This window comes from Myotis davidii, unplaced genomic scaffold (assembly GCF_000327345.1).
Source record: "Myotis davidii unplaced genomic scaffold, ASM32734v1 scaffold1572, whole genome shotgun sequence".
Taxonomy (NCBI): Eukaryota; Metazoa; Chordata; class Mammalia; order Chiroptera; family Vespertilionidae; genus Myotis; species Myotis davidii.
In genome coordinates, this window is record NW_006285041.1 from 672,385 (window position 1) to 693,263 (window position 20,879).

The following is a 20,879-nucleotide window of genomic DNA, read 5'->3' on the forward strand; positions in this document are numbered from 1 at the left end:
GCGGGCCGTGGCCCCTCTGGGAGGGGCTGCTGGGGCTGCCACGGGGACAAGGAGGAGCCTCCCCAGAAGAGAATGGGTCCCGTGTCTCTGGGAGAGACGGAAAGCAGCAGTTACAGAACTGTTAGGGCAACTGCTTACACAGGGTCCTGAACCTACTAGGTGCTAGAATGTTAAATAGGCGATGGACGAACAAGTGAATGAATGAGTAAATGAAGCCATGTATCATCTCCCCCTCCCGGGCTTCACCCCTGCCCTCCATAACCAACAGACACACACCATGGTAAGGTTTTCTTTCCAACCCCTTTGTAATGGTCTCCCTTTATATTGGAAGAGTGGAATGAGATTCAAACCATATTACCCTCCATCCTCCTCTATTTTGCCTTTTCTCCAGTGAGGCCTCTCACACTGGGCTAAAGTTTAAATGCAGCTTTCCTCTGGTTCACCCTGTGAATTCAGGTTTATTCTGATCCAGCACTTTAGAGACTAGTTAATTACCAGGCATTCTGTGCCCCCAAAACTGTATATTAAAGCTTTATAACGACTTTTAAGTAAAATCTGTGCCTTATGCAGTGGGGTTTCTTTTAGCGATGCAAATTATCTCCCACAGAAAATGCCGGGCCTGTGATTTGGACATTCAGAGGCATGCCTCGAATGAGTTGCTGGGCAGTGTGAGTCTCCAAGTCTATGAGCAAAGGCACCTGGAATCTGTTATTCCAGGCACTTAAGTGGAAGTCCAACTGAAGCTTGGGGTTTGGCTGGAAAAGCCTGCAGACTTGATGAGACAATTCCTTTTAGCCAAAGAAATAATGCTGCTTTGATTAACTGAGCAAAAAGCTGGATCTACATTACCCCAGAATTCTTGCAAACCAAGCAGTACTGTGGCAGAGAAACTTTAGGATTAAACTGAGCTGTACACGGGGCTTTATGCACAGGTCCAGGCTGAAGTCGTGCTTGAAATTCTTGGGAATTAGATCATTTATTTATGATTGACCAGCAAAATGCCGATGTGTCATTGAATTGGAACCATTTTTCACAAAGATCTATGTTTCCCCTATTTATTTTTACTCATAAAAAACAACAACTTGCTGTTCAAATTAACATTGACAAACAACTTTTAGTTGATGTTAAAGCATTCAGGATTTTATATCCCTAGGATATTAATTCTTTCTAGGATGTCATACAGACTAGCTGATGTACTGAAAATCTCTGGTTGTGCGTTTCTTTTTAATGAACCAGGATTCAGTTGTTAAGTGAACTAAGTTGACAACTTACCTGACTATAAAAATAACAACAAAACAGAAACTAATGTGTGGAGCTGTTTTATCTGTTAGACTTAGTAAAATGCAGTGTCTGCCACTTCTAGCTTTTCAAGACCACTAGGAAACATTTGGGAGCTGAAACAAAAATTATTGGCTCCAAAATATGAAAAGAAAATGGAAAGAATTGGAGAAAGAGATGTTTAAATATCTAGAAAATATAGTCACCTGCAGTTCAACTCAACTTTCGGAGTTGCATTCAAATTATGTTTAATCTATGGTATGAGTGCAGTTTAATAGTTCACATATACCTTGGAGTAGGCCCTTCAAAAGCGCCGGGTACTTCTGAGGGTGTTTAAATGGCCCCACTAAATTTGTAATGAAAGGTTTCCAAACCAAGCCACAATGTATGTTTATTTTCCTTTGGTTGGAATGGCTTTTGGTTAAATTTATTATAAATGGATCAGCATCCAAAAAGAAAAATGAAATTCTCTTTTAAAAAGCAACACTTTAGCCCTAGCTGGTTTGGCTCAGCATATAGAGTGTAGATCTGCAGACTGAAGGGTCCCAGGTCAAGGGCATGTACCTCAGTTGCAGGCTCGATCCCTGGTCAGGGTGCATGTGGGAGGGGACGGATCGATGCTTCTCTCTCTGTCTTTCCCCCTCCCTTCCACTCTCTCTAAAAAAATCAATTGAAAAATATCCTCAGGTGAGGATTAACAACAAAAAGCAATACCTTGAATCCTAAATTTCATTTTCCTAATTACAGGCCAAACATTATACTTTGAAAGATTAACTTGCAAAGGAGAACTTGTTCAGATGAAATTCAATAAATGGGGACAGATTAATAGCTTCTAACTGAAAATTCCGACTAATCACTCAGAAATAAAGCCCTTTGATTATATGCAGATGCCGCAGTATTTAGTTATTAGTTAATAGCTATGGAGTGAATCAAAATTATTCTCCCAGATAGCAGATAAAGCCAAGAAACAGAGAAATGAGATAATCATTTCATGATTATACAGTAGTAACTTCTTCAGAATGAAGAGAGAATTTAAATTCCAGAGTTCTGAGTTACCCTGCTGTTATCTTATCACAGGGAAAGCCATCCACTGACGTTTTGGAGCCTTGGGAAGTGGCAAACTTCTGTTTGAAATGAACCATGTCATTTGCAGGATTCCACTGATTTTCTTGCTTTTCCCAGCAGTGGATTCAGGGTTAGGTAAATTTTCCCAGTGGGATAGTGCTGGGCACCACTTCCACACACAAAAAAAAAGTAACTTGAAGCTCTCAAAAAGAATATATCGGTATTATGATCACCCAGGTATTCCTGAGCTCTGAAAGTCCCCAAGTAATATTGATTCAGTGGCAAATATCATCAAAACGGTTTTGCTCCAAGCTCTGCATGTTAATAATTTATGTTTTTCAGCAAAGGAAAAATAAAGGACTTCATTTGGTATCTGACTCGACCAATAATTCATTTACAGGCTTCTGAATTCACTTGTTGGCTTTGCTGGAGATGGAGCCAAACGAATTTTTATATAACATTAGTAGGATGATAGCAACAGAATTGGTTTCTGGGCAACTATGACAAATTGTTAGGAAGTTGGTAAAAGAGGGTGGGGAGGGGTAAAGCCACACTCTGTTCGGGTAACTTTATTTAATATCTCTATTTTCTTGATCTGACCTTGACCTGGTCTTAAGTGCCAAAGAATGACCTGATAAAAATGCTGGTTAAAGTTATCTTACGCAATTGTTTAAGACTGGCTTTGTCCTTGTCTAGTCAAGGGCAACCACTTCTTTCCTTGCCATGTGATTTGCCCTCACACAAGAGTGGTAGATGCGCCCTAGCTGGTTTGGCTCAGTGGATAGAAAGATGCAAGCTTGTCAATGACAGAGAAGTGAATGGTTTCAGTCCTTCAGAATCTACCTGCCACTGACACTTTAATCCATACTCTTCTAGTAAGAGAAATGCAGGGATAACCCTCAGGCCAATTAGGAAGTATAATAAAAAGACAACATCCTTCCTAAGCCCTATCTTTATCCTATCTGACCTAAGAAATCATGTTTAATGAAGCTTGGGTGCTTATTCATTCTTCAATTAACATTTATTGAACATCTATGTTTAAGTTCTGTATTATGCACTGCTATGCATTGATATATGAAAGAGAAAGTGCCTGCCTTTGTGGGGCCTAGTGAAGAGCCAGACATTAAATACATTATCACAAGAATAAACAGAGATACAAACTGTGGTAACTGCCAAGCAAAAGAATGTGGCTGTGTACATGACAAGTGAACCCAATTGAGATAGAAAAGAGAAGGCTCTCTAAGAATGTGAGCAGGTGAGCTGGGAACCAAAGACACTACTTTTTTCATTCGACCTTCTACCTTTTTATTTGAGAAATTCACCAGTGTTTCAGATGCCTCTTAGAATATTTTATTTTATTTGTACGGACCAAACCCTACCTGCCAATAGACCTAGAGGGGCTGCAGAGGGACATTCTTGTTCTGTCTGTGCTTTTGGTTTGAGAAGAGCAGGAGGTACAGAGGGCTAGATTGGTGTGGGTACAAGAGTCCCCCTCTGCTTCCCAGAGGATGCAGAAATTTCCAAAGTGTAAGCTTCACAAAGATTTAGGAACTTTATTACAAAACGCTGCTTCCCTCACATCCATTCACAGTTGTTGTGGTGCTTCTGGGATTCCAAAGGTTTCCACTGCACTGCCTTCCCAAACTTTTTGGCATATGGAAGGTTTTGAGGACATGGCTGTGCTTTGTGACCCTACTTAGAATTCACAGATGTGGGAGTTAAAAACGAAGCTATCAGTGGAAAACACCCAGGCTCTGTAATGAGGCAGACCTAAATTTGAATTCCAGCTCTTGCCCAAGTTCACAAATTTGAGCTTCCATCCTCAACTACAGAATGGAGTTGTATGGGGTTGTGAGTGCTGGAAATAGTGGATATAGTAGGTTTCTGTCATAGAGAGTGCTTTCAACAAATGGAAGCAGTTATTAGTAATATCATCTTTGGCTCCCAAATCACTGTATTAGTTTTATGCATTTATACCTTGTCCCCAGAATATTTAAGACCACCAAGTTCATTGAGTTACAGGGATGTAAGCAAGGTTATTGATGAATGTTTTTAAATATATCTTGATCCTTTACAATTGACTGTATTCATCTGTATCTGCCCACTGGTCATTGAGACTGAGTCTGTCTTATTCACAGTGGTAGCCCCAGCTCCTAGCACAGTGACTAGTAGCAGTCAACAAATGTTTCCCGAATTAATGAACCTAATCTTACTTTCTCCCCTTCTCTTTTAGAGGCCACAAGAAGAGAAATATCCTGTGGGACCATGGCTGTTGGCACTGTTTGTTTTTGTTGTCTGTGGCTCAGGTATGGGTTCTTCACTGCCCTTATATCCCAGGTCTTCCTCTGTCCTTCAAAAACACATGTTTTACTCAGAAGGTAAATAGACAAAAAATATATTAGTCTAAGATTCAAGTTAATCTCTGCCTGAGGTATTAATCTTAATGGGGTTTTGATTTAATTTCTCTTCCAGCAGACCAAATATGAGTAGAGACAGAATTGATATGCTATCAATTTGTAATCATAAAATGATTATGCTGAGCAATTAAATCAGCTATATGGAGTTTAGAGTTCAATCAAACCTTTCTGTGAAGACACAGTATAAGAGCATTTCAAACAGAAAGTGGAGCACCTGTCTGACAATGATCAATCCACATTCCAGAGAGAGGGAGAGGCTTTCTGAGAAAAGGAACTCTACAGTGCTCTACACAGAACTGAGCCTTTGACCTGAGCCTCAAGGTACAGCCACTTCATACTGGAAGTTGACAAGTTCAGAGAGCTTTCCTTGCACTGACATGCAAACACACACATACAAAGAGGAGATTTGAGCAGAAGGATTATACAGTCGTTTCTAGTAAACTCTGCTATTGGGAGTCTTGACATAATTCCTGGTCCCCAGGGCTTGGGTTTCTGAAGTACTGGCGAGTGCAGGTTACTTCCATCAGTAGGCAGGCCATTAGAGCATCCCATCCCCATCACCTCACTGTTGCTGAGGACAGGGAAGGCCAGGAGTCCACATCTTCCAGCAGACTCAGGTCTAGGACATCATTCTGTCCCAGCGGCAAGAGACACCCATGACTAAAGATAGATCAGTGCCTCTGATCTTCAAGAAACCACTCTTCCAAGGAAACAAACGCTCTTAAGAGAAAGGAAGGATACAAAGGATTTGGCATGATTGTTGCTTGAGGCTCAAATATTTTAAAGCTGATTTGGCGTCCCAAGATGAAAAGATCTTCCACTCAAAGAAACAAAACTGTACCCCAGTCCCAAAGCTGTGTCCTAGAAAGGGATCTTTTGCCCAATATGGGGATTCCTCATCTTTAACAGAGTTTACCCATCCTCTGCTGGAATACTTCTGAGGGTTGAGTACTCACTTCTTCAAAAAGCCTGTCCTATTTCTGTATAGGTCTAATTCTTTTAGATATGTTTCCCCTCTTTTAAACTATACATGCTATCTTCTCAATAATTCAAGGTAGACTCTTGGAGTCACACCAACAGGACTCATTCCCTTCTGAACATCTTGAATCTGGATATTTCAAAGATGACTGCCTAGTGGTTCCTTCTACTAGCTAAACTTTCCCAATTTTCTCAATCAGTCCTCATAAGATGTGGTTTCTAGCTAGACACCATGAGTAGCATTTGCAACTATAAAAGTTGGTCCAGAAGTGGTATGAATGCTCCAGAGGGAGTAGGATTGTCACTACCCTTATCTCAATGTTCTGCTTCCATTAATCTGACCCAGTTTGCAGTTTATATTGGAATAGTCACAGCATGTTCCAGACTCACTTCAAGCTAATGGCCAGCCAGGCCCCGACCAGATCTTCTGTACATAAACTTCCTGCAAGCTTCAGAGGCAGCTACCTAATCCCACCCAAAGTTGTCTCATCTCCTATCATACATTGTTTTATTTTATTCAGAGCCCTCATCAGCATTTAGAAGTATTTTGTTTGCTTACTTATTATCCATTTCCCTCTGCCAGGATATAAGCTCAGGGAAGGCAGTGTTCCTTTTCCACTAAATTTGTAGATTCTACTACAGTATTTGGTATATTGTACGTGTTCAATACAGTTGGATGGATGGATGAATAAAGCCATATATTCTGCATACTGTAAATATCCAATTGACTTTCTTGAGACCTAACATAAAGCTTCATGAATATTTCTATTAAAAGTTTAGTGTTGTTTCAGTTGTCCTTCTACAGAGTAACTATAAGTCTGGAAACACAGAAACACATGCATGATAAATGGCTTACCGATATTACAGTATAATGTACAATATGGTCAGTGACACTACATGATCTAGTCAATGTATTGTCATTAGCAATGCACAGTTCAGAGCGCTATAAGAAATTGCAGTGACTCTGGGGCATCAATGCAGCATTGTCATCAAGCCCACATATTCACCTGTGATGCATTATTTCAGACTATCTGTCTCTGATTTTCACCTAACAACCAACAACACGACCTGTGCTTTAGCATGCCACAGACAAATACAAAATCAATCCATATAAAATAGCTGTCTATCTTTTCAGGTTTTATAGCCAGCCTGTAGATTGTTAAATCTTGAACCTTGAGCCTTTTATCTAATTATCTTTTTCTCTGAGCCTTACAGTCTCTAAAAGTATATTATTTCTCCAAGTCACTGATAAAAATCTAGACCTGGAGAAGTCCATAGAACACAATTAGAGACAACTCCCTTTGGGTTGACTTTGAACCTCTCAGCAGAACTCATGCAAGCCATCATCATGTGTTGAGGGTCCCCATGTGCCTGCCACTGTTCTGGGCTTTGAAACTACAACCTCCTTCAGTACCTACAGGCACTGGAGAGGGCAGATAAGAAAGCTGCCCATTGTAACCCCAGAAAGAGCACGATGATAGCAGAGTTCTTGGTGAGCACGCATAAGGGATTGCCTTAGTCCTTTCAGGCTGCTGTAACAAAATACCACAGCCTGGGAGGCTTACAAACGGCAGAAATGTACTGCTCACAATTCTGGAAGCTGGACATCAGATTCAGGGCCAGCATGGTCAGGGGAGAGCCCTCTTTCTGGTCATAGGTTTCTCCTTGTGTCTTCATACCATATCCTTATGCAGCAGAGGGAGACAGGGAAGCTCTGAGGCCTCTTTTTTAAAAGCGCTAGTCCCACCCACTCTCATAACCTAATCACCTCCCAAAGGCCTTACCTTCTACCACCATCATATTGAGGACTTCAACGTGTGAATTTGGGAGAACACAATCAATTATAGCAGGAACTTCTAAACCATGCTGGGCAGAAGGAAAGGTTTCCCAGAGGAGGTGCAGTTTAAGCTGAGTTTTGAAGGACAAACAGCCAGACAAAGGTAGGTTATTCCACATGAAGGAACACTGCGTGACAAAGGCACTGAGGCTGGAGATAGTGGCTCAAGAATGGCAAAGCCCAGCCGTGAGGATCTGTGAGCCCTTAGTGGGGAGGGAGGTGGAAGGGAGACAATAGTTATTTGGTCTGGCTTGTTTTTCTCAAACCTGTGCTAGTTCTCAATAGTCATGCTTGTCAAAGGGCTTAAAAAAACTTTCTCTAAATTACATTTTAAAAAATTACATTTTAATTAAAATTTTGCCAGGCTTATTGGTTCACATAGCAGGTACTGTATCCAACAATCTTTTGGAACCAGTCTTCAAGAGTGTTTTAGGCATCAAGCACAAACGCTCTGTTATCTCAGCTGCAGGATTGTCCAGGGGCCTGGATGGGAGACTGCAGGGCCTGGAGACTTGGACATAATGAAAATACAGCCCTCATTGGCATACCAGATCCCCCCGCCTCGCGTCCAGGGCTCTTCTAGCGATGCTTCTCTCAACTTCCTCGTTAAGACCACTTTGCTCTTATGAGGAGCAATAAATAAAATGGGAGTTTGGTGGTCTTGCTTTCTCTATCCTGTTTACATGCTACAAGAATCCCTAATTAATGGGCCTCGTTGCTTTTTCAATCATAACTGAGAATAATCTAATACTACCACCCTTTTTGCTTTGTTTTGTTGTTGTTTTCTGCAAGCTTCAGCTCATGTTGGGCACTGTTCTCACAGAAAGGTGTCACTCTCCTCAGTTTGTCCTTGGTACTGTGCCCTTCCTTCTATCTTTGTCCGTGTCCTTTTCTAAACCATGCATGTCATGAAAAACACAATGGCACCAATAGCTGTGTCCCCTCGGGGATTAGTCACGATTCAGTTCGTTTGGCAGAGCCACTGTCCCTCTTGAGTCTCTCCCTTTTTAGAGTTGCAAGCCATAGGCTCCCACCTATCTTTTGTCTACATTCAAAAGAATGTGATTTCCTCAAGTTTATCAGTTCCTCTGCTTTATGTAATAAGCCTTCTTGGTGCTAGAATGATTGAACCCCTCATTACTACTCTCTCTCACCTCTATCCCAGTTCAGTGATCCAAAGTAGGAGAGACCCCCTGCACCTCACGTCTGACCATCCATCTGTGCTGTGCACACCCTCACTCTGCTCTTGTCTGTGACACTCACACAAAACTCACTGCAGTTTCTGGTAGGATTTCTGTGCCTCTACGGACACACACTCCTTCGTGTCCCTCAGGTCTCTTTCCTCTGAGCAGGGCATGCCCGTATGCCAGGCTACAGCTTCATCTCACTGAGTCCCGGTGACACCTATGAGGTCATTTGCCCTCTCTGGGCTCATGTCATTGGTTAATCCCATTTTGTATATTTTTATACAGACAGGAAAACTATGAGATCTTCCAATATTAATGAAGATGCTGATCATTGATCTGTTTCTCTTGACAGACTCTTGCTTTCATTACCTTCCTCATTAACCCATATTCCTAACTGATGTTTGGTTGAGCAAAGTGCCCCTTTTAGAAGTAGGGTCAGTAGGCTAAATAAACAATCAGGTCAGGCAAGGAATAGGAGTGCACATCTTATCTGTTTTCCTAGCTATATTCCGGGGAGGAATTGGGCTGGTAAAATGTTGGTATTTAAGTACATGCTCACTTATTGGTCACCCTTACTCCACTTTATGTGGAAAAACAAGTTAACAAACCTCCAGGAGGTTACAGGGTCCCTTTATTACGGGGAGTGATGTGTCACAGCAAACTTTCACCCCTGGCTTCTCTTTCTTATGACCTTCCTCATCCTCCGTTCCTTTCATGCCTATGGTGGTGATAAGAGCAAAAAAATGAAAGGGAAGGAAGAGAAACCTGGAGAGCAGTGAGGGTACAGGAGCATGGCACCCAGGGACCCCTGGCCCAAACCTGCACCCAGGGAACACCCACCACCTCACCAACAACTTAGATAAGAGCACCGGAGCTGTGCCCAGGCCACCAAGATCAGAGTCCGAGTCCACAGTTGTAATCTCTAGTACATTACCCTGTTAAGAGGCAGCTGAAGGAGGTTTATTTAAATCCATCCCTCTCCAGAATTAAGTAAATTTCCACTTTCAACCATTGCAAAAGGTCTCTGAGGCAAGACGCTTCTTTGAAATCTGACCAACTGGTGCCTCAGAGGGGAGGACAGTTTTGGAATCTGCCAGATATCGGTTCAGAGCCTAGATTTGCTATTTATCAGCCGAATAACCTAGGACAAGTTATTTACTCTCTCCGTATTGATTTCCTTTTCGATCAAATAGGGATATAGGAGCCCCTCCACAGATGGTCATGGCGCTGAAGGTTCCAGGGATGTAAGTGCTGGCCCAACAAGCTTGACACCTGCAGCCTCAGTCACTACCTCCTCTACCCACTCCCCCCCCCATGGAAACCAGTGGCACCGGGGCTGGGACTGCTGTGCCATGGGGTGCTCAGGCTTCCATTCACCGCCCTTCCTCCCATACTAAGCCTGTCATTGGCAGGCTCAGCCATCATATTTTTCTGGATCTTTCAGAAAGCAGTAGGCCCTGCCTCTTAACTCCAAGGATGGGTGTGAGCCATTTCAGTGGTAACACTCTGGGTACATGAGACTGTTTTCCCTTGATAAAGCCTCCAAATCTGTCACCTCCCCACGCAAGGAAAAGGAGGCACGGACGTGCAGACACAAATCAATGAATGGGGGCTTGTACTTTAAGTTGACTCTCAAAAATGAAATATAAGTTTCATTTCCTTAACACAACCCGCATACATCACTGTTTTGCTAGAAAAGTTTTCTTTGTGAGATAGAAAAGCCTTGGGAACCCTGTGTTCTTTTGAGACACAATATTATCCAAATAGGTCCCTTCAGGGCCATTTCCTGCTTTGTTTTGCTCGGTTTGATAACCAGCTTTATTGTTATTGGTATTATATATTCTGTCAGCAATCTCAGACCTGCTTCTCAAATACCTGTCATGGGCCCCCTCAAGTGATTATTCCAAATAGGCCAGGAAATTTTCTTGTTCAAGCCTTGTCCTGGGACTTTGTGTTGCTGGAACCTTTTTAACTGCTTGCATTTATCTTGTTTTGGTCTCCTAGGACCCAGATCCACATTAAAACACATCCCTTTTTATAAAAACATTATCTTCCATTTCTGCAGGCAAGGGGGCCTCTCTCCAGATAAGCAGCTCATTCTAGCTCTCTCAGTCCCTGGTTTCAAAACCTGCCCTTTTGGAGAACTGTTTAATAACTTCTGAAGAGTTCTTGCTTTATCTTGAGACTCAGAGACAAGCGTGACCTGGAATGTCTGTCTGAGACAGCAAAGACACTGTCACACAGATCTGCCACCGCTATCTTCACAGGACACTTGCAGGCTTGACGCACCTCCCCAGGCCATTAATGAAGCCAGTCCCCACTGTTTATGCTCAGTGCCCTAGCCCCTAGGTTTTTCTCCCCTTTTATCCTCAGCTCTTTTAAAAGCTTATTGAGAAAGATTCTGAGGCCACACCAAAGCTCTGTGGGAAAGTGTGCTGCAATTGATTACTACAGTCTGTCATGAGCATGGTATTAACAGCAGGATCCCGTGCTCATCTTTGCTGTCCCTGGTCTAACCTTTTTATAATGTAAGTGCCACAGTGTTCACAGGACAACCGTCTTCAGCATCTTCAATTCTTCTCTTTAATGAGAATGCCTCCCGGACTCGGTGAAATTAGATCTTTTCCTTAACATGTTAGTTGTTCAAACAGGTTTGTCATTTTGTCATCATATACATGTTTCTTGTGATCCTGTAGTATGATTTACCTTTCCCAAGCTCTGATACTGTGTGGTGACAGGAAGCCACAATCTTAGCACTCTTGGCAACATGGTTGTATCCTTCTCTGTTCTTACCCCTCATTGAGGTCTCAACTGGGACTAGGGGGTCACCATTTAATTCCCTTCATCCTTCGATTCTGATGTGAACTCTTACATACCAGCCAAGCCCCACTTCCCTTTCTCGGACTGCTTCTCCCTCATGTATTCCTAATTTCAATTTTATCTCTCTTTCTAGCCAGTTTTGATGTTCATTTCCTGGTTAGTGATCATGAGAATGTCAATGGTTACTGAAGCCGGGGTATTCTTGAGGCCGAGGCGCCTTCATCCCACATCAAAGGGAACCCTCTAGGGCAGCAGGATTAACTAGTGACTGTTATTTTATTCATAAGTTTCTATATTTCCCCATTTTGTCAGTGAGCATATATTACTTGCATATTTAGAAAAAATTAAGTGTGATTTAAGAACAAATCGTCTAGACTTGTGGTTTGTAGCCTTTCCCTTTTTTAAAGCAGCAGCAGCACTCTTTGTTCAAATCTTATAGGGAAACAAATGAAAGAGCAGCTGTTCTGGTTGAAATGAGATCTGTGTGTATGCGTACGTGCGCATGTTTGTGTACATGTTCGTGCGTGTGTGTTGTGTGTTTGTGTATGAATGTTGCATGTTTGTGTGTTGCATGTTTATGCGTGTGTGTATGGGGTACCTCCTGTGTTGCTGTATATTCTGCTTTTTTTTCATTCCCAGAAAGGAATATCCAGCTGGACCCTCTTTGCCCATCAAATAGGAAATTGTGTCTGGCGCAGAGCTGGCCTCTGCTGTACAGAGTTACTATCTTTCAGCCAAGAGCCCACTAGGTGTATTTGGCACCATCAGTTGTAAGTAGCTGCACTGTTTCTGGGCAGAGACATTCCTTTTGTCTGTCAGTTCACAGACTGTCAGTACTCCTCTCCTGTATCCTCCAGGGACTCTACCCACAGGGATGGGGCGGGGTTGGGGGGTAGATAGTGTCACAGGTAGGTCTAATTTTTAGGACAACCTATTCAGAAGAGATAGGAAGAAGTGATTCCCTGAGATGTTCTTAGATGGGCCTGAATTCCGATTCTCTCAGCCCCATGTTTCAGGTCATCCACCTGGCTCTCTTTATAGATGCACTAAGGACCTCTCTATTCCTAGAAGGACTGGCACTCACCATTCCTAGGACTGGAGGTTTTTATTAAGGATGTGGAGGAGGGAAAGGACTAAATCATGTGTGTGCCAGCTCTAGGGCCAACTTCCCTGGGTTTGAAACCTGGGTTTGCTGCCTCCTAGCTGTGTGGCATTGTCCAGGTTACTGATGCCCACTCTAAGCCTCAGTTCTCCCATTCTTAAAGGGCTTAGGACTGGTTCCTGGCTCCTAAGATCCTCATGAAAACGAATCCTGAGGGTTAATGCTTGTCCAGTCAAGGTAATAGTTTTATAAATGTTTGTTGTTATTGTCATTATGTTGATGGTCCTTAGTCACCCTGTCTCCCCAGCTCTTGACCTCCTGGGCAAAGTTCTGACCAAGATTCTGAGTGCTTACAAGGAAAGAAAGATGCCATTTTGACCTTTCTGGTGACTTTGCTTTGTGATGATGAGAACACCTGTAGTGGCGGAGCACAGCCCGGTGATGCTGAGGAAGCTGCGTGGGCTCCAGCTCGCGCCTGGCCAGGTAGAGGGCAAGGCTTGTCGACCAGAGGTCAGTGGTATCACCTCTGCAGGAGCAGCTAGAGCCTCTTCTCTATTTCCAGAAAGAACTCTTTGTATCTAGACTATGGGGGCGAGCAGGACCTGTTCACGTAACTATTTTGGCTGCCATTGCTTGAGTCCTTATTATAATGCCAGGCTCTACACATACATTCTCCCTTCTAGTCACACAATCCCTACAAAGAAGCTGTGGTACTCACAACACTGAGGCTCACAGAGGAAATCAGCCAGCATCCCATGTTAAAAAGTGATAGAGCTAGTACCCAAACCTAACTTCAAACCCTACTGCTTTCTGTTACCCTGCATTCCTTCTCTCTTCCATGTCCCCAAAAGTACTGTGGAGCAGAAGGTTTCCACCAACTTTAGGCCTTTAGCATATGATTGTGTCCCCTGTTGAGACATCTTCTACTTTCCCTGCCAGAAAAGGTGCACTGTCCAGAGATTCCAGTTGTGCAGCCATCCTGGGTCAGCTCCCAGATGGATAACGCCTGTATCAAGTCATGGCTGCTTTTGGACTGGGCCACCGGGCACTCATCACCTTACCTTTTCCTGGACATGTGCTCAGGGACATATTTGAATTCACCATGTTTGCAGGTCAACCACATAAACACTGGCCTTTCCTGGAGACTACCAGAACATTCCTGAACTGGTGACACCCAGAGGGAGTCTCTCCAGAGACTGGCAAGTGCGATGTTTGAGAAACAGAGCAGCCCAGAGAAGCCCTTCTATTTCACCACAGAGGAAAGATGGAAGACATGCATCTACTCTGGAACTCCTGCCTCAAGATCTGAGATGGACAATCTGGAAAGATCTGATCAGCCATTGGCTCTCACAAGGTGACTTGTGGCCTCCGTTGTTGTGTGCCATCCTCTGCCCTGTGCCCGTGGAGCATTTGGGTTTGTGTGTGGTCTCCTTCTCAGAAGAGAGTTTCTGTCTGCTATTTCAGTGTGGAGACGGGGCATCACCTTCTTTGCTAATAATATCCCTCTTTTAACAATGTCTTCCTGCCTTTACCTGCCCCTGGCATCTCTCTCTCTTTTCTCTCGTCGCCATCTCTGGGGAAATCACCAGGAAATGCTATCAGAAAATGGTGCTTTGCTTTTGACTTTCTTTTTCCTGACTCTTTTAGAGAACTTAACAGACCACCTTTGCAATGTCTTGTCTCCTAACATTACTACTTGTCTCTCTCAAGATTCATACTTCTCTTACAGCAATTTTTTAATGAAAAAATGATCAAGTTGTGTGATTTCTAGAGTTATCTTTATACTCCTAATGGATGTTCCTCTGGCCTGCCTTAACGTCTCTTGTCAGAAACGTCCTTGATCTCTCTTGTCAAGTATTTATTTTCAATAAAAGTGGCTTTCTGAAGCCTCCTGTTGTCTAGCTTTCTGACAATTTCCTAGAAGATCCACTTCTTTCAGCCCCGTGTCCTTCTGGCACTCCCAATTAGCTGGGGTAGGTCAGTCCCCAGCATAAGATGATACAGTCCCGGGGCTTAAAAGGTTATTGGTCTGTCATGACTTAACTTCCTATCCAAGGACTGATTCTTAGGAATTTGAATGTAAAAGTATCTATTTGATGCTGACGCTTGGTTTGCAAAATGACTATTTAAGGTTTTTAAGGTGTATCTTTCTCCATACCTTCTGTACTCATCCACCTTTCATTCCTTTAGTAAATATTTACTGAGGGGCTACTGTGTGCCCAGTGCTGAGCTAGGCTCCGGGGTAAAATCATGAGCAAAATCATCCAACATCCCTGTTCTCCTATAGCTACTGCCTGGTGGGGAGGCAAGAGGAGTCAACCAAGTAATTATGCTAAAACATGTAAAATTTCAGCCATGAAAGTGTGTGAAGAGGCATGTAGGGCTGTGAACGCATGCAATACAAAAGGCTAGTCTACTCTGGCTAAGTGTGTCCTTGGGCCGACAGCCTTAGCCTCACCTAGAAACTAATTAGAAAAACACATTCTCATTTCCCACCCCCAGATCTACTGGATTAAATACTCTGGGGGTGGGGCCCAGCACCTGTGTTTTCATATGTCCTCAGGAGATCAGGATACACACTCAAGTTTGAAAAATTCGTGCTCCAGATGATCAAATGAGGCTTCTCTGAAGATAGAACTTTTGAATTATGAAGGAACACTAGGCAATAGGGTGGGATGGGGAAAGTATTTTACATAGAAAGAATGGCATGTGTAAAAGCCCTGTAGTAAGAGCAGAGAGCTTTTGAAAGCATAAGGGATTATTCAAGAGAGGAGAAGAGTGATAAAAGATGAGCCCAGATAGGTTTACAGGAGCCAGAATGCACGGGTCATGGAGGCCTCATCAAGGATTGGGCAATAGGAAGCTTATGCTGTGCTTTTAAACACAGGGATGACATAATCCTGTTTGTTTTCATTTAAAGAATAAGTCTAGAGAATGGAGAAAGGATTGAGGAGTTGCAGGAAGAGACCAGTTTTGGAGGTCACCATAGGCACCTGGAGAAAAATGGTGGTCACTTGGACAAAGGAGGTTTCTGGAGGGATGGAGGGAAGGATGCGTAATCACAAATTTCATAGGTAAAGTCCGCAGGTCTTGGTTATCAATTGGAGATGTTAAGGATGACTATGGCATTTTGTTTTATATGTGAGATGGAGGATAAATGATGCCAGAATTGACAGTGGGAAGAGATCATGAGAAGGTCCTGTTGAGTTTGATGTGCCTTTGAGTACCTAAGAATAAGTATCAATTAGATGGTAAAAGGTGTGGCTCTCGTCTAGAGTTAGAGGAAACAGGGCTGGCAATGCACACAGGTGAATGAGTCATCCAAAGCTAAGTGGCAACTGAAATTGTGGGCCAGGCTGAGATCATTCAGGGAGAAAGAATGTAATGAAGAGGAGAAAGCCAGGATGCTCATTGCGGAACCTCAGCATTCTTGTTTACTGGTCAGGTGGAGTTAGGATGAACCCATAAAATACATTTAGCATATAGAGACAAGGAGAAGGAGGAAACTAGAAACCAGGAGAAGACAGTGTCATAGAGGCCAAGGGAAGAAAGAGTTTCAAGGAGGGAGTGCTCAGCAGTGGTGACCAGGGAAGAGATGTGGAGTCAGGAGGATTGTTCTAGTTTGTTTGATTTTTTCAGTGTGAGTGGTTCTTGCATGTTAAAACCTTAGGATTTCATTGAAAGGGGATGGTGGAATAAAAGAAAGATGTGACCAGGATCCTAAACACAGGTGGGAGAGTGTAGAGGTTTGGATTCTGTAGATTCTGCTCTAGCCTGAATGTCTCTGAACCTCTGTGACCATCCTCTGACCTGGAATGCCTGCTGTCCCTCCCTTTCTTGGCATCTCTGCTCCCCGCTGTCTTGCCTGCCACAGTCCCTTTCCTGCAGCCCGCTCTGCTGTTTTCTCAGCTTTGTTCACGCACTAAGTTATTAACTTGTCAGGGTCTAGACTCCCCACTTCCTTTCCCACTTTGAAAGCACTGTTGGCTCCCTTCCTGTTCACTGCCCGGAAAGTCAGCATGTGGAAGGCTGGGGTTAGTCTGCGGGTCATTATTGGCAGATGCACAGAATTACAATTAATGTAATTAGTGTAGGATGTTGAAGGCTTCTTAAACACATTGATACAGCTGAAAAAGGAATAATGAACACAACCATCTCTTCATTACCTTAGATGTGGAAGCAAATGATGAACTTAAAATAGACTCTTCAAAGTAATTTCTCCAAGAGGGTTCAGTTTTAAAGGGTCACATATAAACATATTAAGGACCATCGGTTTTTACATGGGCTCAATTAGGATTAGGAATAATCTTTAGTTTTTAAAACAGACTCAGAAATAGGTAGGTTGTTTTAATATGTGTTGCAACTACTCTAGGGCAAGCAAGTTTTTCTGATTCTTTAGATAAATTTGCAGCAGTTTCTTAAAAAGAATTGAGAGGTTTTATCACTACCTAGCACTTCTGAAGTCATGAATTAACCTAATGAGTTCTGATGGACTAAAGGCACAGACTGCCTCCTATTTGTTTATGTAAGTCATGCTGAAATGATTTCTTGTCTAAAGATAAAATTAAGGGAGAAAGAACATTTTTGAGCATCTATTATGAACAGATCTTTTACTTATGTCATTCTGTAGATTCCTTGCAATCCTGTGAGGCACATACTATCTACTGACTTTACAAATACAGAAATCAGGGCTCAGAACTGTTTAGTAACTTCCCAAAGTTCACACCTCTGGAGAGTGGCAGGTAGTTCTGTAGCTCTGGTCTTCGTGCTCATACATGGAGAAGCAGCGTCATTTTTGTAATAATACTAATAGTGGCTATAATAACAATGCCTCCCACACAGCAAATCCTGGATGTATGAGGAGCCTCTGTATATGTCAAATTGTTTAATTCTGTAACAATCCTGCAAGTACCATGGTCCTCATTTTATAGAAGAAGAAATGGGCTTGAAGAGGTTAAATTATCTGTCTGGTCACTCGGTTATTCAGTGAAGAACTGAAATTCTCACCCAGTTCTACCTGGCCCTGACATTTCACTCTACAGTAACTTTGTCAAGGTTAGGGACGTTTTCTCATCCTCACTATCAAGCCTGAGGCATGGTAGATGTAAATATTCCCGCCCCCCCCCATGTTGAATATACAACTGCCTCCCAGCACTCCTCTTGATCTGGAATACCAAATGCTTATTTAATTTTTATTCTTCATCAGCCTTGAGAGGGGAGGGCAAATACTTTAACTATTTCTGCCAGCTTATATAGTTTGGTAAGGTACTTTCTCGTGCATCTAGCAATTTCTTCTGTCAAACCCCTCCACCCCCGGAAAAAAAAAAAAAAAAGAACACTGCTTGTGCAACCAGAATTAAATATCACAAGTTGTGAATGAACTCACTTACTGTATCTAGAGAGGAGCTCCTGCCATGGTCACACAGACGGGTTTCCTCTAATTCTGCACATGATTCTAACAGTCTTTATTTTCAGCTTAGTCCACAGCAACACACCAGAGGAAAGCCCACTGCGGATTAGTACAGTAACTAATAACAGATAGTAATAACTGAGACAAAAAAACATTAAGAAGCAGAAATGAGAACCCAGGATACAGCCGTCCAGAGCTCTTTAGTGCACTCTCCATAACAGGATTACAGCAGTCTGCGTGATGACTGTTTCACATGTGGCCACACTGAGCATTAATGAAAAGTTAACATTAAATCACATTTGGTTTATAGCACATATCTGATTTAGGAAAGTAGTGTTGATGTGTGCAGAGTTAGTTGGGGTTTTTTTAGAATAAAACACATTAGTGCTCTACCCTTCAAACCTAGCTGTTCAGCAAAACTTGCCAGGGCGGGCCGTCTGCATTGTTCACCTGTGGACCCCAAAGCACAGTGCCTGGCAGATGGCATGGGCTCACTAACATTGGGTGATGAAATGCCAAGTGCCTTGTTCCTGAGGGTTCTGCGTCACTGCTGTCACTTAGGAAGCTGCCTTCCTGGCTGTATTCCGGGATGACTAGGAAGGAGAGAAGGGGCAAGACCCCCGGAGAGCTCAGTGTTTACTGTTTTACACATTAAATGAGATGATACTCAGCGTCCCCTCAAAAATAAAACCCATCACTGTGAGGTAGATGCTGCTATCATTGCCTTCATCGGATTAGCCAATGTCGCCCACTGAGCGGGGTTTAACAAAGCAGCTGGGCCTTCTTTTCCTGGGACACCTTTCAACCCAATAGCTGCACCCAGCTATGTAACCAGCTCTGACCAAAACAAGTGCAGGTCCCGGGAACGCTCTGTGGGGTTTACAGGCTCCGCACCCCTCAGTGTCTCACGAGGAGGCCCATGTAGTGAAGACTGAGCCCTGAGGAGGTCAGGGGTGCTCTCGATGAGAGAGCCACAGTTCAGAAAGTTCCGGATGGCAAAAGATTTGCTTGCATCAAGGGCTGTGGCAGCCAGGAGCTCGGCTTCCTGCCTCTGCTCTAAGCACTGGCCTTTCTGCCCAGCTCAGGGCTGCTTGCTTTCCAGGGCACAGCCATTTGGAAAAGGTGGCCTCAGGAGCCTGTTAAATGCATACAGCGCCTGCAGGAAAGGGAGCCCCGCCCCCAGCAGAGCAGATGTTCTAAGAAAGGGGACCAGATCTCTCAGCCCCTGGGGGACTTCTGCCCTTCACTCCTGGTGAAGGCATTAGCAGGTTATCTATAAATCCCCAGGCATCCATCAACAGATGCAGCAAGGCTGTTTTTTAGAGAAGTTCACTGACCTTTTGTTAACTTAACTCCTTGTGAGGAAATATCTAATCAGCTGTGCGTGCTAACGTGTCAAGGGCCCAGGGTCACCAAAGCAGGCTCTGTGGGTTGGGTTTCCAGCTGTGTGTTGCCTGGTGTCTGAGCTGTTTTGTTTTCCTCTTTCAGCTATCTTCCAGATCATTCAGAGCATAAGGATGGGCATGTGAGGAGGCCCTGGATATGACACTGCCCCTTCCGCTGGAGGGTGGAGGACCTCTTAAGCTCTTAGCCGGGTGTCTGGGAAGTGAGCAGGGCACACAGAATAGGACAAAAAAAAGGATCTGCAGTTATTCCGTGATCACTTCGTCGTGGATATCAGACCACATTGCCTTCTCGCAGGACATCTTGGTACATCCGTGCTCTCGAGCGGAAAAGACACTTGCTTTTCTGTTGGCAGGATGGGCAGCTCCCGGGTGCCTGCCGCAGTGCTCTCTTTGGTTCGGAAATGCTTGCATGTGGCACTCTGAATGATCACCGGCTTGTGTTCTATGGATACAATCTCTCCTCCCCTGGGAACTGGTTTTATAAATAAACGTCTTTGTTCAACCTTATGTCATGTGTTGGTTACCGTGAGAAAAGAAGTAAAGATGATGTCAGAATAGCTCCATGAGGGTTAGGGGCAAGAGGTGGGAAATTTGATTATGCAATTGGGAAAGTGTCGGGGGAATTTGTGACCCGGAACCAGAGCTAGATTTACCCAGCAAGATGCTGGGCAAACCTCAAAGTCTTTGCCTGAAAGGAAGCTCTCAATGGCTCTAATGATCTTGGGTTTTCCACACATTTAACAGTTCTCTCCCCCTACCTCTGTCGTTTGGATTTTTGTTGTTGTTCTTTTTCTCATTCTAGAAAAGACACCTCCAATGTGTGTTAAGGTCCCGATTAGCCGCTATCCCTGTGGTCTGCCTCAGAGTTTGGCGAGAAGCAGATGTCTGAGGCCTCTTTGTGAAAACTATCCAACCTCAGGCCAGGCCCTACCCTGACACAGAGCACGGGGCAGGCAGGAGTGTGCTGCACTCTGGGTGGTCAGCTGGGAGGATGGGTAGGTGAGGGAGGCCACCTCTCCCTGGCCAGTCTTCCCACTGCATCTCCACGAGTGGTCCTCCTGCGTGGCCATCTCAGTGGGGAGTGGGGAGATGCATCGCAAACTGCAGGTTCTTGGGTTCCACCTCAAGCCAGCTAAATCCAAATCGCCACAGGTGGGGCTAAGAATCAACGTTCGGTACAAGCCTGGGAGTGGCTTCTGCACTCTAACTTTTGAGGACCACTGTCTTGAGAAAGCACAGATAAAGATGGAATGAGTCTTGTCCCATCCCCGAGCAGTGAAGGCAGCCAAAGCTTGCTCTTAGCAAAGTCCGTCCTGTAGATGGGCACAGGATTTGGCCTGCCTTTTCAGTGAGACTTCTGATGTCACCTAGGAAGTCAG

General features: G+C 43.8%; 1 long non-coding RNA gene across 3 annotated transcripts; it reads left to right on the forward strand.

Annotated features, from left to right (window-relative positions):
• The first annotated feature begins 4,575 nt into the window (after nucleotides 1–4,575).
• Nucleotides 4,576–20,007, forward strand: LOC107181771. Of its 3 annotated transcripts, none has more exons than XR_001512475.1 (3): nucleotides 4,576–4,649; nucleotides 13,624–14,038; nucleotides 19,583–20,007. It is a non-coding gene; the product is annotated as an uncharacterized LOC107181771 (long non-coding RNA). The 3 variants fall into 3 exon arrangements; XR_001512476.1 differs by lacking the exon at nucleotides 4,576–4,649 and adding an exon at nucleotides 6,541–12,352 and having other exon boundaries at nucleotides 12,992–14,038; XR_001512474.1 differs by lacking the exon at nucleotides 4,576–4,649 and having other exon boundaries at nucleotides 6,541–14,038.
• Nucleotides 20,008–20,879: the final 872 nt, after the last annotated feature.